The following is a 19,923-nucleotide window of genomic DNA, read 5'->3' as shown; positions in this document are numbered from 1 at the left end:
CTATAAATAAAAGCACTATTTTAAAAATATAATTATAATTTATAATTTAAATTTTAAAAATTTAAATATAATTTAAATATATATATTTAAATTCACTCTGCTGATTGCCAGTTGCAGAAGTGCCTAAGTCTCCCTCCATTGGTAAGTCTGGAATGGCCGTAAAGGACAGGCTTTGGTGGAGGTGAATTAGCACATTTCCACGTCAGCTACGTAGGATCTCACCCAACTGCTCTGCAGATTAGCTGCATCTGACTCACACTTTCTCCTTGGACATCTTGAGGACAGCCCCAAAGCTACCAGAAACACTCAGCTTCACAACAACAGCCCAAACCTGTGCGAGGGCTTTCTGGAGCAATAACTACATGAAAGGGGATTGATGTATATACACTCACACACACATCTGCATGTATATATGTGCTATATGCTAGGCACTATACTAAGACATTTAACTATAGTATTGAGGGATTATAGACAGGTTAGCATGGCCTAATTATAGAAAGATCTGAAAACTAGCTGGTGAGCCCAGTTTTGATGACAGTGGAAGCCTATGGCCAGGGAAGTGATATAGTGTGACGAGAGTACCCTTTGGGGAAGCTTGGTTCTGGCAATGGCCTGCAGTGAGCTGTGGGCAAGGAGGAAAGAAGGAATCTATTGGTTCTGACAATGAGAAACTGATGCCATGGTTTAAGAAAGTCATCAAACATGTTCTCCTCTGCCAAGGACCCAACCAAGGCCCCAGTTAGTCCTGTCTGATCACTTGACATTCAGATACTTCTACCAGTTTCTCACTGGTTTCCTTTGATGTCAAAGATCTTCCCCACCACATTGCAATACCACGATTAATCACCATTGAAGATGGCTTTCATCTTGGAAAGAACTTTCCATGTGAACTTTCCACTTTTCATAATCCCTGAATTAAAAAGAATCTCCTTAGCCAGGTATAAATGGGGTCCCAGGGTAGGTCTTAGGCAGCATCAACCAGCACTGCACCTTTGGGCATTTTAGAGTCTAGCCACCTCGGAGGAAGGAGAATGTGAGTAGTCGGAGTTGGAGCTGCTGATGAGTGGCTCCTGGGTCCCATCAGGGAATTGAGACGACCTCTCAGTCCTGAATGTAGCATATGTCTGCAGTGACAGGAGAGTTTAGTAAGCTGGATATATGAAGGCAGGAATCTGTGGAGAGGAGTGATTTTTAAGTGGATGTCATAGGGAATTGTCGTTGCCCCCAGACCTCCATCCTGATGGACTTTGCCAGCTATGGGCTAGAGGAGGGAAGCTGAGAAAAAGGATAGGAAGAGAAACCCTTTGGGACAAGCCTCCAGGAAAAGATAAAGGCAACTGCCTGGGCTGTGACTAGGGACCATAGAGTCTGGGGACCATTGGGTCTAGACCTCTGTGGTGCTGATTAGCCTGCAGCACGCAGGCCCTGGCTCTTCAGATCTCCTCAATCAGAAACTTCGGGAGTGGGAGACAAGCTTTGCATTTTAACAGGCACCCCAGATGAGGCTGATGGCTCTGAAACATGCTTCAGCAGAACAGCAGGCAAGTAGTAGTACCTTCAGAGAGTGCCGTCTGTGAGCTAATCATTGCAGTATGGGCAGGACCAGGGCATTTCTCTCCATTTCTTTTTTTTTTTTTTTTTTTTTTTTTTTTTGATTACACACATATATTTAACAGTACAGTTTTACACAGAATGCTAAGAGCACTTTTCTTCATATTTTACAGAAGGGCTTGAAACATACAGACTTTCTATTAGTAATCATACAATAGCACATCCGAATCTAATTCCTAAATAGATGATGCATTATAATTTTAGAATTTAAAGGCTTAATGGCAATAATCAGGGGAGGAAAAAGAGTTAGTTTATTTTACATAACTGACGGAAAAATAAATTCAAGAAATTGTAAATAGAATTTAATATGGTCTCATGCGCCCTGAAGGAGGTGGTGCCCAATTTGGAGGGGTAATTGCTATGTCCAAGTAATCTCCTACCTGGAACTTCTGCGACTGCAGGGTCATGGAATCATCAGTCCCCTTTCTGCCAGACATGGTGCTGCCAATCTCCTTAACTCGATAGCCGGGTCTTTTAACATCAGTAAAAACAATTGCAAAATTGCAAAAAAGTGAGTGCCCTTCTTTCTAGCTTCTGGGTAGACTTCTTTTACTAAGCCTGTCAGTTCTTTCAAGGTTGCATCCATCCAAGTGTAGATCTGCAACTCGCTGGACGGTACATTTCCCCGGGAGAACTCGTCCATTCAGTGGTGGCGGCCGTTATTGGTGGTGAAGACCCGCAGCAACAGTGGGCATGTCTTCTCGCGGTCGATTGGCTTCTCTGGGTCCTTCTTAATTTCCTCCTGGGTAACGCGCGACTCCACCGCCATCTTCCTCCTACGGCCCGCGAGACGCTCCATTTCTCTCCATTTCAATGTGTCTCCGCCACAAAGAGTGTCTCGCTTTGTCAGGGGCAGACCACCCTCAAGTTAGATGAATTCACCAGGAGAACTCACAAGACCCAGTAGACAGCTGTGCTCACGGCTGAGATTTATTACAGCAAAAGGGTAGCAAGCACAATCAGCAAAAGGAAGAGGTCATGGGGAGGCTCAAGAGGGAATCAGGCACGAGGTTCCAAGGGTCCTCACCCAGGGGAGTCATTCCCCCAACAAGGAGTTGTGACAACACATTCAAGATGCTGCCCACCAGGGAAGCCCATTAAAGACGCAGTACCCTGCTGAGCAGGGTGGCTCACACCCCTAATCCCAGCACTTTGGGAGGCTAAGGGAGGAGGATCATTTGAGCCCAGGAGTTCAAGATCAGCCTGGGCAACATGGCGAAATTCCATCTCCTATCTACAAAAAATAAAAAAATTAGCCCAGAGTGGTGGCATACAACTCTAGTCCAGCTACTAGGGAGGCTGAGCAGGGAGGATCCTTTGAGCCTAGGAGATCGAGGCTGCAATGAGACCAGACTGGCCACTGCACTCCAGCCTGGGCAACAGAATAAGGTCCCATCTCAAAAAAAAAAAAAAAGACTCAAAACCCAGAGATTGTACTGGGATTTGGTCACACAGCACTTCTGCCTGACAAATACCTGAATTTGAGAATCCCAGAAGGAAAGACACTCTCAGTACCAACTGTACTGTTTCTGCAATTTAGGAACAGCGAGTCACTCTTATCAGTCAGGTAATGGTGGAACCCCTCCCAAAATCTAAGTTTCCAGACACCAGCCAAGGGCCAACCTTGCCAGGAGGCCTTTCTAAAGAGAGCAATTTCAGGTCACCTGTGTTAACTCTTTTCTTTCTGCACACTAGTCAAAACAATTAGACAAGAGAAAGAAATGAGATCTATAAAAGCAACAAAAGATACACAAAATCACCATTACAGTGGAAATCTGAATAGCGTGGGGATTAGGGGGACCCAGCCCAGAGCAGTGAAAACCTGAGTATAACTTTTGACTCCCCCAAAACTTAACTTCTATCAGCCTACTGTTGACCAGAAGCCTTAGCAATAGCATAAACAGTCAATTAACATGTACTTTGTATGTTATATGTATTAGATACTGTATTCTTACAATCAAGTAAGCTAGAGAAAATAAAAATCTTATTAAGAAAATCATAACGAAGAGAGGATGTGTTTACTATTCATTAAGTGGAAGAGGATCATCATCAAGGTCTTCGTCCTCATGGTCTTCAAGTTGAGTAGCTGAGGAGGAAGAGGAAGAGGAGGGGTTGGTCTTGCTCTCTCAGGGGTGGCAGAGGCAGAAGAAAATCCAAGTATAGTGGACTTATGCAGTTCAAACTCATGTTGTTCAAGGGCCAAGTGTATTTTCAGGCAATTTCATTGTTTACCTGAAAAAAAAAAAAAAGAGAATCAACTAAAATTGATTAAATTAAATTTACTATACATATCAAATAAATGTAAAATAAAATTTATTCTTAAAGGCCAGGTGTGGTGGCTCATGCCTGTAATCCCAGCACTTTGGGAGGTCGAGGCAGGTAGATCACTTGAGGTAAGGGGTTCAGACCAGCCTGGCCAACGTGGTGAAAATCTGTCTCTCCAAAAAATATAAAAAAAATTAGCCGGGTGTGGTGGCACACACCTGTAATCCCAGCTACTCAGGAGGGTGAGGCAGGAGAATCCCTTGAACCCTGGAGGCAGAGGTTGCAGTGAGCCGACATCGTGCCACTGCACTTCAGGCTGGGTGACAGAGCAAGACTCCATGTCCAAAAAAAAAAATTTTTTCTTAGAACAACCAGCTTAGAACCTCATCCCAGGTTCTGAATTGCAGAAGGCCCCAGCTGGTGTAACTTTGTATCAAGTTATAAGTTTTCTTATTACCTGGACCTGGACATTCTGATGACCTAATTGAGATGGAGTTTCATGATTAAAAGTCAACAAAGGACCTTTGATTCTCTGAGAGAAACTAAAGAAGCCGTGAGGCCCATGCAGGTACAGTCAGCAGAGGCAGTCTTTAGAGCTAGAGAGGCCGATGCCTCAGCCCTTCACCCATGCCATCCTCCCTTCAGAGGCCTGTGAAGGGCTCCAGTGATGTGTTCATGTGTTCCTATGTTATTGAAAATTTGTAAAAATTATAGATTTTAACTGCAACCAGTGAGGACTACTCTCTCTTACTTTGACTTTAACTTCCTCACACTTCCCATCTTGCCTAGTAGCATTGGAGCAGTGGCCATCGGACCAGTTTCTGCGCCCCTGTGGTCAGCAGCGGGGATGGGCAGTAAGACATTGACCAGGACAGCAGCAGCAACTGACTGTGCACAGAAGTGACTGCAAACCACTAAACTCAAATGAATGAGTCCCTAGCTCTCATCAGAATCCTAAAATGCACTATTCGAGACCTGCAACATGACGAAACAACGTTTTTTTAATGTCTCTAAAATGTATTTTCAGAGACAGAAAAGAGAAACCTGAACACAAACAAAAAGCAAAATGTTTATTCAAAATCTTGTTATATCTTAAATATACCATTATGACTGTAATTGAAAGATGTTTTGGAACATAATTACATATTCCTGATTTGGACATATATAAAAGGGATTTTCTTTGCTCGTCTTTAAGCTTATTTGTTTAAAAAAAAAAAAAAAACTAACAGAAAAACCCATATACAAAATTAATGGAATATGAAACAAAAGCAACAATTAGAAGCAAAGAAATTGATGAAAATTATTTTCTTATCAACAAGGAAACTGTAACTAAAAGAAATTTCAGACTACATGAAATGCAATAGTTCATTAAATAAGAAGAAATAGATCTCTAGTAGAAGTAATGGACTATAATGAATAGGCTCTTGTGTTTTTTATAATTCAACTGGTAAAAAAAGAATGCATCACTGAATTCACTGGAAAAATATTTAAATTTTGTGCTGATTTGACACAAAATAATGGCATTGACATAAATAACATAAAACTCCTAAAACATCATACATCTAGAAAGACATCAGTGACAAACTGGCTAATAAGTTCTGCCAAAATAAAAAGTACTCAACATTAGTCACTGCACAAGAAAACTCGAATTGACCAGTATAAAGAATGTACTGTATGAATAAATATTAAAAGAGAAAAAAATTAATTTCTAATGATTCAAATATTCACTCAGTGTGCTTATTTCACAAATAAGAAATTCAGTAAGGTGACTGCTTTTAAAATTAATTTGGAGAAATAATTCAATATCCTTCAATAAATACAAATCACAACCAGTTAGAAGATAGATTAAAGAGTAATTCACAATAAAAAAAGAAAAACTACTTAGAAATAAACTCAACAAGAAACTATTAAGATCTACATGAAATAAAAACTTTAAAATGTTACTATTGGGGCCGCACGCGGTGGCTTACGCCTGTAATCCCAGCACTTTGGGAGGCCAAATCAGGCGGATCACCTGAGGTCAGGAGTTCAGGACCAGCCTGGCCAACATGGTGAAACCCCGTCTCTACTAAAAATACAACAATTAGCCTGGCATGATGGTGGGTGCCTGTAATCTCAGCTACTCGGAAGACTGAGGCAGAAGAATTGCTTGAACCCGGGAGGTGGAGGTTGTAGTGAGCCGAGATTGTGCCATTGCAACTCCAGCCTGGGTGACAGAGAAAGACTCTGTCTCTAAACAAATAAATAAATAAATAAATAAATAAATAAAGTTATTACTGAACACATAAAAAAATCCTGAGCAAATAATAAGACACATCATATTCATGGGGTAGGAAACACCATAAATGTCATTTCTCCCTAACTTACTCCGTAAGTAAATAGCCCATAAGTAAACTATCCCTATAAAATAATGAGATTTTTTAACTAGATAGGCTGATACTAAAAATCATATGTAGAAATAAACAAGCAAGGTAGTCAGGAAATTTCTGACAAAGAAGAGTAATAATGGGTCATCCCGGACAAACACTGACATTTTACAACTAATCATTGAAATGGTGTTGATGAGAAACACACAGGCAGATAAATGGGACAGAATAAAAAGCCCATAAATAAACATAAACAGAAGAGATAATTTAGTATATGAAAAGGGTAGCACTTCAAAGCAGTGCATAGAAGATGGTGTTAGAACAATTGGATAACCATCTAGGGGGAAAAATGAAACTGAATTCACACCTCACATCTTACACCAGGATACATTTAACAGGGATTTAAAATTTTAATATAAAAAATTAAACCAGGCTGGGCGCAGTGGCCACACCTGTAATCCCAGCACTTTGGGAGGCCGAGACGGGTGGATCATGAGGTCAGGAGATCGAGACCGTGCTGACTAACATGGTGAAATCCCGTCTCTACTGAAAAGTGAAAAAATAGAAAAAAATAGAAAAATAGAAAAAATATTACATATATGTATAAATAAATATAATATATTTATTTATATATTAATATAAATACATGTAAATATATATTAATAAAAATATATAAATATAAAAATATACATATATTTGGAGAGAGAGGAAGCAAATCTGGCAAACTGTCAATAATTGGTGAGTGAAGGGGATATGGGAGTTCTTTGTACTATTCCTGAATCTCTTCTCTAAAATTTAAATTTATTTCAAATATCTCAAAATAAAAATGACAAAGGATATGAACTTCCTAGGACCACGTTTCTTGGGGTGTATTTTATATATATAGTCTACATGAAATAATCAAAGTGATCAGAATCCAGTTTTAAAGAGTTTATTCAAGCGCAAAGCTGAGAATGGCCATTCAGGTAAACTGAACAGAAACAGACCCCACAGAAATGGGGTGAGCTCTATGAAGTTAAAAGCTGTCTTGCTTATATAGGCAAAACAAAGTTTAGTAGGACTATAACATTTTCCATACAAGGCTGGGTTTATGAGTTACAACAATTTAATTAGTTACAGTTTGTTTTCTTTTCTGTATAGCTTGTTTTCCTTTCCAATTTAAAAGCGCATACAGCATCCTGTCTTAGACAATGTAACAGCATAAAGTCTTTGCCTGAGAGAGGAGAGGGAGAAGTTAATCTATAATGAAGATTCACAGTTAAGTTACTTCTGCAGAAAGAGAAGCAGCACCCGAAGCAGTAAGGTCAACTATCATTTACTGAGCCAGGCCTTATGTTAAGTGTGTTTATTTCTCCCTCCCTTCCTTCCTTCCTTCCTTCCTTCCTTCCTTCCTTCCTTCCTTCCTTCCTTCCTTCCTTCCTTCCTTCCTCCCTCCCTCCCTCCCTCCCTCCCTCTCCCCCCCTCCCTCCCTCTCCCCCCCCCCCTTACTTTCTTTCTTTTTGTTAACTGTTTTGAGACAGGATCTTGCTCTGTTACCCAGGCTGGAATGCAGTGGCTCCATCTGAGCTCATTGCAACCTCTGCCTCCCAGGCTCAAGCGATCCTCCCACCTCAGCCTCATGAGTAGCTGAGACTACAGGCTAAGTGTTTTCTGTACATTCTGTCATCTAGCCTTCAAAACCAAAATCACAGAGGCTATCATAAATAAATGTTTAAATCCCCAGAAAATAACAAGTGTTGGCAAAGGTGTGGAGAAAACTGGAACCCTTTTGTGTTGTTAGTGAAAATATAAAATGGTACGGCCGCTGTAGAAAACAGTATGTTAGTTCTTTAAAAAATTAAATGTAGAATTACCCCATCAAGTTTGGATATCCTGGGTAGACATCCAAAGGAATTGAAAGCAGGGACTTGAACACGTATTTGTACACTCATGTTTATAGCAGCATTATTCACAACAACCAAAAGGGGAAACAATCACATGTTCATCAGCAGATAAATGGATAAATAAAATTGTTATGTCCATACAATGGAATATTATTCAGCCTTAAAAAAGAAGGACATTCTGATACATGCTACAACCTGGGTGACTGTTGAACACATTATGTTAAGTGAAATAAGCTAGTCACAAAAGAACAAATATTGTAAGATTCCACTTACATAAGGTACCTAGAGTAGTCAAATTCATAGAGATTCAAAGTAGAATGGTGGTTGTCAGGGGCTGGGGAGAGTGGGAAATGAGGTGTTACCGTTTAATGGGTACAGAGTTTCAGTTTTGGAAGACGAAGAGTTCTGTGGATGGATGGTGATCGTGATGTACAATAATGTGAATGTACTTAATCCTACCGAACGGTTCACTTAGTGTGAAAATAAAAAATTTTATGTTATAAAAATTTTGCCATAACAAAACAAATCCCACAAGTGAGGGGCTATTATTTTGCAGCTGTAGCAACCAAGGCACAAAGATTGTGGTGCAAGTGAGAGGCAGAACAAGCATTCTCACTGGGCAGCTGGACTTTAAAATCTGGACCCTATCTATTATCATATACCTTTTGCTATCAATCATCAGCCATCTACCATCCACCATCTGCCATTCACCATATTCCATATACCATTCACCATCTACCATATATACCACCTGCCATCTGCCATATACCATCTGCCATCCATTATCTACCATTCATCATATACCATATATCATCTCCCATCTACCATCCACCATCCATCATACACCACCCACCATATGCCATCTGTTGTCTACCATCCACTATCTATTATCCACCATATTCCGTATACCATTCATCATATATCATCTACCATCTACCATATGCTATCTACCATCCATCATTCACCATCTACCATTCATCAGGTATGACCTACCATCCACTGTCTACCGTATTCCATATACCATTCACCATATACCACCTATCATCCACCATCTACCATCTACCATCTATGATCCACCATCATCCACCATTTACCATGCACCATCTACCATATTCCATATACTATTTACCATATGACATGTATCATCCATTATCCACCATCTATGATCCACCATCATCCACCATTCACCATGCACCATCTACCAAATTCCATATACCATTTACCATATACCATATATCATCCATCATCTACCATCTACCATCTACCATCCACCATCATCCACCATTTACCATGCACCATCTACCATCTACCACATACCACTGCCATCTGCCATCCACCATCCATCAATATCATCCACCATCTACCATTCACTATGTGCTATCTACCATCCACCATCTACCACATTCCATATACCATTCACCATATACTACCTATCATCCACCATCTATCATCTACCATCCACCATTTACCATGCACCATCTACGATATTTCACACACCATTTAGCATATACCAAGTATCATTCAGCATCTACCATCTACCATCCACCATCATGCACCATCTACCATCTACCACATACCACTGCCATCTACCATCCACCATCCATCATATACCACCCACCATCTACCACCTACCATCTACCGTCTATTGTCTATCATCAACCATCTATCGTCTACTATCCACCATCCTTCATCTACCCTCTGTCATATTCAATTCACCATCCACCATCTACCATATACCATCCAGCATATACCATCTACTATCTGCCATCCTCCATCTACCATATACTATCAGCCATCTAATATCTACCATCCACTATCTACCACATACCCTCTACCATCTGCTACATAGCATATGCCATCTACTTGGTAGAAACTTCCCCTTTAGGCACTGATGAAAGCTAAGTGACCTAAAAGAGTTGGCATGGCCTTTCCAAGGTAGCTGGTTACTATCAGAGACTAACCCTTTACCCTAATCAGTTGTAATATGGCCACAAATTAGTAGTTGTCTAACTCTATCTACAATGTGAAAGGAAATTTAAATCCAGAACTTACAAAACCAGGGTAAAGTCTAAGAATTCTTCAATTGATTCGATTCCCTGATTTCCCAGATTTCCGTGAGGAGGCAGCTGCCAGTCCTGTCATTCCCAACTTGGTTTGCCCACTGGACACATCCACCCAAGGCCCATCTGGTAGTTACTGAAATGTGTCACAGGGGCAAACAATCAAAGGGAAATAATCATCAGAAAGCAACAGAAACACAAGTGTTTCATCCCTGAAGAAAGAGTCTTCCCAAGGCTATTTATACTGCATCATCTTCAAAAGGTCACCAGGCACTGGATGACTTCATCTATTTACCTTGACTGAGCACAAAGTCCATGTCCTGCTCATGGCAGTGGCTGCCGTCCCTGCCCCACACTCACCCCCACGACAGCCATGTTCCTGCTCATGGGCAGGCCTGCCCACCCTCTTCCACTCCACACTCACCTAGAGGAGGAAGGGGTCAGGGAAGCCTGCCACATCTGTCAAGACAACCTCCCACCCAGGGTCACAGCAGCAGGTAGCTAGTTTAAATTGTGGTATTTACAACCAAATGAAAGAGGGAAGAAGTCAAGTGGAGATTGCTGCAAAGTAAACACTGCAAACCCTCCAAAACCAGAAGCCCAGAGGCACATTTTCTTTGGGAATAAGCCAACTATTTGTTCCTTTGGCAAGTGTGGGGTTTATTTAACTAGAAAAAAGAGGCTGATTTAATTGTGTGCATTCACGTGTGTATACATATACACACAGAAGGGGGGTGGTAATGGGGCTCCTCCAGCTAGTCAGAGTTTCTGCTCTCTTATGTCAGAAAACAGGCCAACACTCTGAAGTCAAAGTCAATTACTGAATATGGGTGTGCTCTTCCTCTTCATTTGCATTTCTGGAAAGGAAGGGGAGAAGGGGTATAAATAACCATTGTTAAATGTCTGCTCTGACTAGGTAGGCGCTAGGCCAATGGACACTTAAAGCAACAGCCTCTGTAAGAAACACATTTTTATTGCAGCCCGTACACACACACACACACACACACACGCATACACACACATTTACACATATAGTTCATGAAAATGATGTTAACTATTACTACATGTGAGACACTCTGCTATTTTCTATTCTACTTCTTAAGTCCTTTTTTTTTCTTTTTAATTTTTTAGAGACAGGTTTTTGCTCCATCTCCCAGACTGGTGTGCAATGGTGTGATCATAGTTCATTGCAAATTTAAACTCCTGGGCTCAAGCGATCCTCCTGTCTCAGCCTCCCGAGTAGGTAGGGCTACATGTGTGCACTGCGCACCACTACACTTAATTAATTTTTTTATTTTTATTTTTTATTTTTTGTAGCTACAGAGTCTCGCTGTGTTATCCAGGCTGGTCTCAAACTCCTGGCCTCAAGAGATCTTCTCACCTCAGCCTCCCAAAGTGCTGGGGTTGCAGGTGTGCACCACTACGCCCTGCCTATATCTATTTTTTTTGTTGTTGAGATGAAGTCTCACTCTGTCACTCAGGCTGGAGTGCAGTGGCACAATCTCAGCTCACTGCAGTCTCTGCCTCCTGGGTTCAAGCAATTCTCCCAGTCAGCCTCTCAAGTAGCTGGGATTACAGGCACGCACCACCACGCCTGGCTAATTTTTTGTATTTTTAGTAGAGACAGGGTCTCACCATATTGGCCAGGCTACTCTGCCAACTCCTGACCTCAAGGGATCTGCCCCCTCGGCCTCCCAAAGTGCTGGGATACAGGTGTGAGCCACCATGCACAGCCAAATTTTTTAATTGAGGTCTAACATACATACTAAAGTTCATGAATCCCAAATGTAGAGCTTGATGTTTTTTAAGGGCACTTTATTTTATAACCAACTTTATTAAGATATGATTTATAGGCCAGGCGCAGTGGCTTATGCCTGTAATCCCAGCACTTTGGGAGGCCAAGGCAGGCGGATCACAAGGTCAAGAGATTGAGATCATCCTGGCCAACATGGCCAAAGCCTGTCTCTACTAAAAATACAAAAATTCGCTGGGGCAGGCACCTGTAATCCCAGCTACTTGGGAGGCTGAGGCAGGAGAATAGCTTGAACCCGGGAGGCGGAGGTTGCAGTGAGCAGAGATCGCGCCACTACACTCCAGCCTGGCGACAAAGCGAGACTCCGTCTCAAAAATACATATATATATGATTTATATACCACAAAATTCACCCATTTAAAGTGTACACAGCTCAGTGGGTTTTCGTACATTTCCAGAGTTGTACAATTGTTACCGCAATCTAATTTAGGACATTTTCATCACCCCATAAAGAAACTTTATACCCAATATCTATTCTAATTTTTTTATGTCAGTCATAATGAAATGAAATCTACTTCATTCATGAGGCAGAACTGAGAATTGTAAAATCAGTGTAGCTGTTTCAGTACAATGTCTCATTTATTCCTCACAAGACCTCAAAAGCAAGTGTTAACTATGCCCAGCTCACAGAACCGAGGGGCAGAGAGATGCATAACGTGACCAAGGTCACACACACGTAAGTGACAGAACTGAAAGCCCATGCCAGTCCTCCAGGCGCCCTTTGGAGTTCTTCCAGTGGCATTGAGACAGCCAGAGCCACTGTCTGTTCCCTGAAGGGTGAATGCTGCAGTCACAAAAGCAGGCCGGCCCCACACATGTCTTTGCACCGCTGGGAGCCACTGCTCGTGGTCAGCAAGGTGATCTCACCGCACAAAACTAATTACAATCAGAAATGCTGTCAGACAACCTGGGCTCAGAGCTCAGCAATGAAATGTATGACTGGGCTGAGCTGGGGTGATGCTTAGCACAGCAGGATTCGGAAGATGACTTTGAGAAGCAAACTAACAACAAAAGGCCTTCAGGCACAATTCCGTCTTGAATTCTTTAAACCTGGAACAGATGACCACATTTCAGAGGGTGCAAACCATCACGTGCACATATGGATATTTTTATAGCATTAAACTATTGTTGTCAAGTGAAACTTAGAGCAATTTCAATGACATGCATCGAAAAATCCTGCAGGACAATTGTACGGCCTGTCGTAATGAAGTGCAGATGAAAAGTTCATGTCTTCTCTCATATCCCAACCCCTCAACGGGTGGAGAGGGGTGTGTGTGTGTGTGCGTGCACACGCATGTGTGCATGTCTGTGTGTGTTTGTGTGTAATGTGTTTGCATATATGTATGTTTATGTATATATGGGCATGTTTGTGTGTGTAGTGTGTGTTTATGTATATGTGTTTAGTTTGTAGGTATAAGCATGTGTTTGTATGTTTTTGTGTATATGTTTGTATGTGTGAGTGTGCATATGCATGTTTGTGTATATTTGTGTGCATGCTTGTGTTTGTGTATGTTTGTCTGTGTAGTATGTGTTTGTGTGTGTTTGAGTATATGAGTGTGTTTATGTTTATGTGCGTGTGTGTCTGAGTGTGTGTGAGATTGTGTGTGTGTGTGTGTGTTGCAGCAGCAGCCGGGGATTGCAGGGCAAAGGTTTAGGATGCATGGAATGGCGAAAGTGCTGGCCAGCCTTCCACTGTCCATGCTATTTAATAAGCATATCTGACTCATCCACCACTTGGCTTGTTGGGTGGTAGAGGAGAGTGGAGGTCATTAGGAGAGGAAAGTATATTAGAAATGAGTGTTTTCCTTTCCAATCTAGCCCTATCCTGTTTCTAGATACGCCTAAATTATTAAACCAGGTTCCCTTAGAGATCTGTTTCCTATTCTATAAGTAGAGTTTATGCATTTGCTCAACAAGCATTGCCTGAGCACCTTCAACTGGGACAGAGAGCACAAAATGATTTCATTTTCTCCCAGAAACTCCCTATTGGTTGGCGTCTAGGATCCTGTCTGAGATGTTCATGAACATACATTACCAACTTGGATGCTGGGGAAGAACTGGAGTTTGGTCCATGCCCAAGAGCCATGCCAAAGAACCAGAAGCCCTACTCCCAATCTGAACACGCCTGTGCCTTGGGCTCACAGAAGCTGACATCGCTCTAACTCACAATCAAAGCCAGGGTCGGGGCTCCGTGGAATAGCAGGGGAGGTGGGTGCAGAGCAGTGGAGCGAGCATCTGATGGGGCAGGGTGTGCACCTCGCCAAAGCTGGGTTTGGCTTTGTCACCCACCATTCTAGGATAGGCTTGACTTTTCATCACCTCCTTCACAGCCATGGGGGCTCACTCTGTAAGATGTGGTGTAGTGTTAAGGGGTGCAGATTGATCCCAAAAGAGAACAGAGCTGGTCTTGATAGAGGCTGGACCTCCGTAGAGCACAGGATGTTGGCACTGAAAAGCAGTGACGGGGCTGGGGTGCAGTTCAGGGCAGCTGGGCCCGGCCAGCAGCAGCTCACGTCCAGCGTCCTCAGCAGCCTCTGATCCCAGTGACAGCGTGACCAGGTCTCCCCTAGGAAATGGGTTCCTTTGAAGTTTTCAAAGGTATGAAGGAAAGCCTCCCTTTTTATGAGTTCTGCTGCAGGCAGAGGAAGTGGTTGTGTGCAGAGGAGAGCAATTAAGAGGCAAAGGTCGGCAAGCTGTTCTCTAGGCAGGGCGTGCTGCAGCCTGTCCGGGATGGAGGGGGTGTGGGCCAAGGCTCTAGTGCCTTCCTTCTGTGGGATCTGGGTGGGGGGGAGGAGCTCCTGGACAAAGGCAGGAAGCCACTTCAAGGCATCCCCATTTGGGAGGAGTCCACTCAGACCCCGCTTGCCTGCCACAGTACTCTGGAAGACAGTGACTTGGACCAGCTCCCCATTCATCCAGTGTTGTTAGAAATGTCTAAGTAGGCCAGGTATGGTGGCTGACGCCTGTAATCCCAGCACTTTAAGAGGCCGAGGTGGGTGGATCACCGGAGGTCAGGAGTTCGTGACCAGCCTGACCAACATGGAGAAACCCCATCTCTACTAAAAATACAAAAAATTAGCCGGGCATGGTGGCACATGCCTGTAATCCCAGCTACTCGGGAGGCTGAGGTTGTGGTAAGCTGAGATGGCGCCATTGCACTCCAGTCTCGGCAACAAGAGCAAAACTCTGCATCCAAAAAAAAAAAAAAAAAAAAAGTCTAAGTAGCACCAATATCAGTTCTGGTGGTGGGAGATGGTTAGTTCTTTTTCTCCCCAGCAAGTCTGCATCCCCAAGTGCCCTGTCACTTCCTAGAGCCACACAGCTGTCCTGCAGGGATCTAGACCAAGATTAACACATGATGTGCTGCGTCCCACAAGGTGGACACCCCTTCCAGTGTGCCCAGGATTAAGTGGCTTCCTGGGACGCAGGACTTTCAGGGCTAAAGCCAGAACAAACTGGTCCCCTACCCACATGACCCTTATCCCTCCACAAAGAGACCCAGGCCTTCAAAGGAGACAAACTAAGCTACCCCGAGGACAGAAGGCATCTAGACAAGCCCTCTAGTTGGAAGACAGACCCAGCATCATTTAAGATTAGAGGTATGGAGCCTTCCAGACCAGTCCCCAACCAAACCACTGGCGCCAATCCAGGCCTGAATGGTCCCCCAAGCCAGGCTGAGCCGAGCCTGGGCACTGAGCTCCACCCTCCTCTGAACCAGCTGAGGTTGTGTCCCCGCCCCACCCACCCACCCTCTCTGGGCTCCCAGGTCCCTACAGCAACCCTTCTCACAGCTGCCCAGGTAGGTGCCTGGGTATGGTGAGGACGCACGCCATCCAGGGTGAGGTCCATATGGCACTGCCGGTTCTGTGCATCCGGCTATAAAAAAACACTCTCGTGGGGTTTATTTTTGCTGACATCTCTTAGCCCTGGTCGGATGGAGTGAGGTTGAGGGTGGGTGCAGTGTGAGCTAATTGTGGCTAATTTTGCTTCTGCTGACCAAGAAACTAGATGAGGTTTATAGAATGCATCTAAAAAGCTGAGGGAGGTGGACTGGGGTTTCCACTGGCCTTCTTTTCACCCTACAGGTGGCTCAGCCTCCCGCTGGGTATCCCAGCCCTATGCATACAGAGGCTCCCTTTGACCCCCAGGCGTTGATCTCAGGCCTGGATACAGGGAAGTGAAGAGCAAGGAGAAAAAGTGAACAGGAAGGGAGAAGAAAAGGAGGTGGATGGGTAAGGAGAGAAAAGAGAGGGGGCCCCAAAGTTGCCTCAGTGCCCTGAGTAAAGATGCTTACCAATTCCTAAATACCACAGTGGCTAAGAGCTCTACATCTATCAGCCACATGCTGACTCCTCCAACAACTCTAGAAGCCAGGTTGGGTTCTGCCCCATTTTTACATAAAAAGAAACCGCCTCAGAGAAGCTGAGCAATTTGGTCACAGTAACACAGCAGTCAGTCTCATCACAGGGAGGGGTGACTGCAAAGCTCTCAGCAGCGATCATACACAGCTTTCTGTCTTTTAAACTTCTATGTGCAGAAGTACACGGTGAATCTCCATAGCAAGGAAGGTTTCTGTCATCCTAAATGAAAGATCTTCAGGCACCAAACTCATTAACAGAAGCACCTAGAGAGTCAGAACCCTCGCCTGAGAGCTGGGAACGGCTGATGCGCTCCCCCTGCTGGCTGTTAGGAAAACAATCAAATAACGTGAGGCTGGCAGCCTGGACAGGGATGCTTCACAAAGAAACGAGAAAACGGCAGCCATGCTGAGACTGCTCTGGGTTTGGAAAATGCAGTTCTGGAGACAAGAGAGAAAAGAAAGGAGTAATTCAAAACGGCTAGTTCCCTAAAGGAATGTTTGAGAGAATGGTTCTAAAATGAAAATGGTCTTTCGGCTTGAAAATTTGCAGTGGCAGGTAGATTCACACAGCCTGAATTCAGAATACAAAGAAAAGGCAAGAAATGAGATGTAATCCTTGACTAAAAATAAAAACAATCACAAAAGCCATACATAGATATATAGAAAATGTTGACAAAAACAATATTTGAGTGCTTACTATGAGCCAAGCACCATTTAAGAGCTTTACCTTTATTATCTTATCTAATCTTCATAGCAATCCTATGAAATAATGCTAATGTATCAGATGTGGAAAATAGGGCATACAGATGTAAAGCAACTTGTATAAGGCCAAACAGCTTAACAGTAGCAGTAGTTTACAGGGATAGATACAGTAAACAAAAGGCAGGTGGAAGAGGGATTACAGGTTGTTCTTATCCAAAGTGTTTGGAGCCAGGTGCAGTAGAATGTACCTGTAACCCTAGCTACTTGAGAGGCTGAGACAGGAGGACGTTTTGAGCTCAGGAGTTTGAATCCAGCCTGGGCAATAGAGCTAGACACTCCCCCCACCCCACTCGCCCCCGCCCCTGCCATCTCTAAAAGATTTTAAAAATGCCAGGCATGGTGGGTCACACTTGTAATCCCGGCACTTTGGAAGGCCAAGACTGGAGGATCACTTGAGCCCAGGAATTCAAGACCAGCCTGGGCAACATAGCAAGACCTCTCCCCACCCCCATCTCTACAAAAATTTTTTAAAACTTAGCTAGGCATGGTGGTGCGCCTGTAGCCCCAGCTACTCAGGAGACTGAGGCAGGAGAATCACTTGAGCCCAGGAGGTCGAGACTGCAGTGATCACGCCACTGCATTCAGCCTTGGTGACAGAGTGAGACCCTGTTTCAAAACTAAATAAATAAATAAAAATGCCTGGGACCAGAAATGTTTCCGATTTGGGATTTTTTTGAATATATGAGATATATTCCGAAGTCAAAATTTTTAAAAAGATACGTAATGAGGTATCTTGAAGATGGACCCCAAATCTAAAGACAAAATTCGTTTATGTTTTATATATAAACCCTTATAAACACAGCCTCCAGGTAATTTTACGCAATATTTTTAATAATGTCGTGCATGACAAAGTCTTGAATACGTTTTGACTGCTATCTGTCACATGAAGTTAAGTGTGGAATTCTCTACTTGTGGCATCATATTGCTGCTCAAAAAGCTTTGGATTTTAAAGCATTTTCGATTTTGGGTTTTTGGATTAGGGATACTCCATCTGCTGAGGGAACAAATATGCCAGCTTCCCACTCGTGGGAAGTGATCGTGTTTTCTGGGAGTGATGAGTTATTTGAGCTGCCTCTTGCTCCTTCTTTATTCCCATTCCCCTTGTAACCAAAACAAACAGACAAACCAGCCAGGCACTTGTAAGCCCAATGGCTAAGGTTGTTCATGTCTGGCCACAGTAAAGAAGAAGCCCAATCAGCTCCCACTCCCAGAATTGGAATTTCTGTCCCCTGCACCATGACAACATCACCTCACCTCCCGAGCTAAGCAGCCGTAGAGACAAATAGGGTGAGGAAGGGAAAGAACCTTAGGCTTCGGGCTGTTTCCTATACTTGCGGTTTTTAAAAGGAATCTGGCATTCCTAGGCAGACAAGAATGCAAATTGGCCAAGGTACAGAGACACCTGAATCCTGTTCCTCAGACCCAGAGAGCCGCTGCTGGAAGGTCATATTTCCTGCTTTGTTTTCTGCTGTAAGATGCTGTTGTAACTCCTTCCCTAACAGAAGTGAGTGAGTGAAGGGGGCGACGTTTCCTACAGCGGACCTCCGTGTGACTCCAGCTCCTCCCTAAAACATAAAGCCTGCTAGACCATGAAGCTGAAGAGAGTGAAGAGAAATCACTGCGTGGCTTCCGGTGTCCATGGCGGGTGTTCTTGCTGAATAGAGGGACGCTGAAGACTCCCTGGACCCAAGTCTCCAACCCAGTTAGAGGGAGGAGTTGATAAACTGGGGGTGGCTGCAGAGAATAAGTTTCAACCTCAACACTGAAAAACGGCCTGGGGATCTTGGCAGGGTTTTAGCCCTCACATCTGCCTTCAAATGAGGGACTTCCAGCTGACCTCTGACAGTGTCCCCCAGTATTATGCAAGGGCAGAGTTAAGCTTTTGGCAGCAGGCAGGAGCACAGAAGTGCCAGGGACATTCTGTTAACAAAGCACAAAGGGTAGAAGGAAGGAACAAGCCATTCTTGTCCGCTGTGCAGACTGAGCTCCATTGTGTTGATCCAACATGACAGAATTTGTTTCATTAAAGACTCCCTCATCACCACCACTGTTAAAGTCAAATCCCTCCAAAAGCCAGAACCCAAGCCCCACTGTGGTGCAAGGATCCTGCAGCTCTGCAGTCAACGGGTGAAGCCTAAAGCTCCAGCAAAAACCCAACTGCCCAGATCTGCGAGCTGCGGGGAGGGCAGGCCATTTGGCCGTAACCCACCCACTCAAGGAATCGCTCCTTTCCACTTGTCTGGGTAGAGTGGGAAGGAGAGCCTCCAAGAACCAGCGGGGAGGAAGTTTTCTGGGGCTCCACTGTGTCGCTGATTTATTGAAGCCTTTCAGGGCCAGAATGACACCATCCACCTACCTCCTGCTAATCCGTATTCTCAGAGCTTTAAATCATGGTGACAGCCCCGCCAGGCACTCTGACCAGTTGAGGGCTTCCAGGGCCCTGCGGGCCAGAGCCCCCCACAGCCGCACTGCAGGTGACACCCCCACCTGCCCCCAGTACATCCCAGCTCCTGCTGCTCTTGGGCCCTCTGCTCAATCAGATAATCCACGGAGAAATGACCTTCTTTTCACTGATTTAGAAGCTCTCTCAACTGAAAAAATTACAGAAGTTAGAAAAAATAATTGACATTATGACTCACCCCTACCTCCTACTATTGCTAAGCTTCAAAGTAAACACCTGCTGCTGTAAACTGAATAAATGCTAAATCACTAAGATCTTTTGTTAAACAAATTCTGCCACACCACTGCAATCTTGCTGGGCTGGAGGAATTTTCTGATCACCCAAAGCATCTTGAGTGCCCATT

The 19,923-nt window shown here is 43.8% G+C and overlaps 1 pseudogene; it reads right to left on the bottom strand.

The window, feature by feature from the left end:
- Positions 1–1,620: 1,620 nt before the first annotated feature.
- On the bottom strand, positions 1,621–10,709 carry LOC135971941 (histone deacetylase complex subunit SAP18 pseudogene; annotated as a pseudogene).
- Between the last annotated feature and the right edge of the window lie 9,214 nt (positions 10,710–19,923).

Source organism: Macaca fascicularis, chromosome 1 (assembly GCF_037993035.2).
Source record: "Macaca fascicularis isolate 582-1 chromosome 1, T2T-MFA8v1.1".
NCBI lineage: Eukaryota > Metazoa > Chordata > Mammalia > Primates > Cercopithecidae > Macaca > Macaca fascicularis.
The sequence above is the reverse complement of the archived record's forward strand: the minus strand, read 5'-3'. Positions and strand labels throughout refer to the sequence as shown.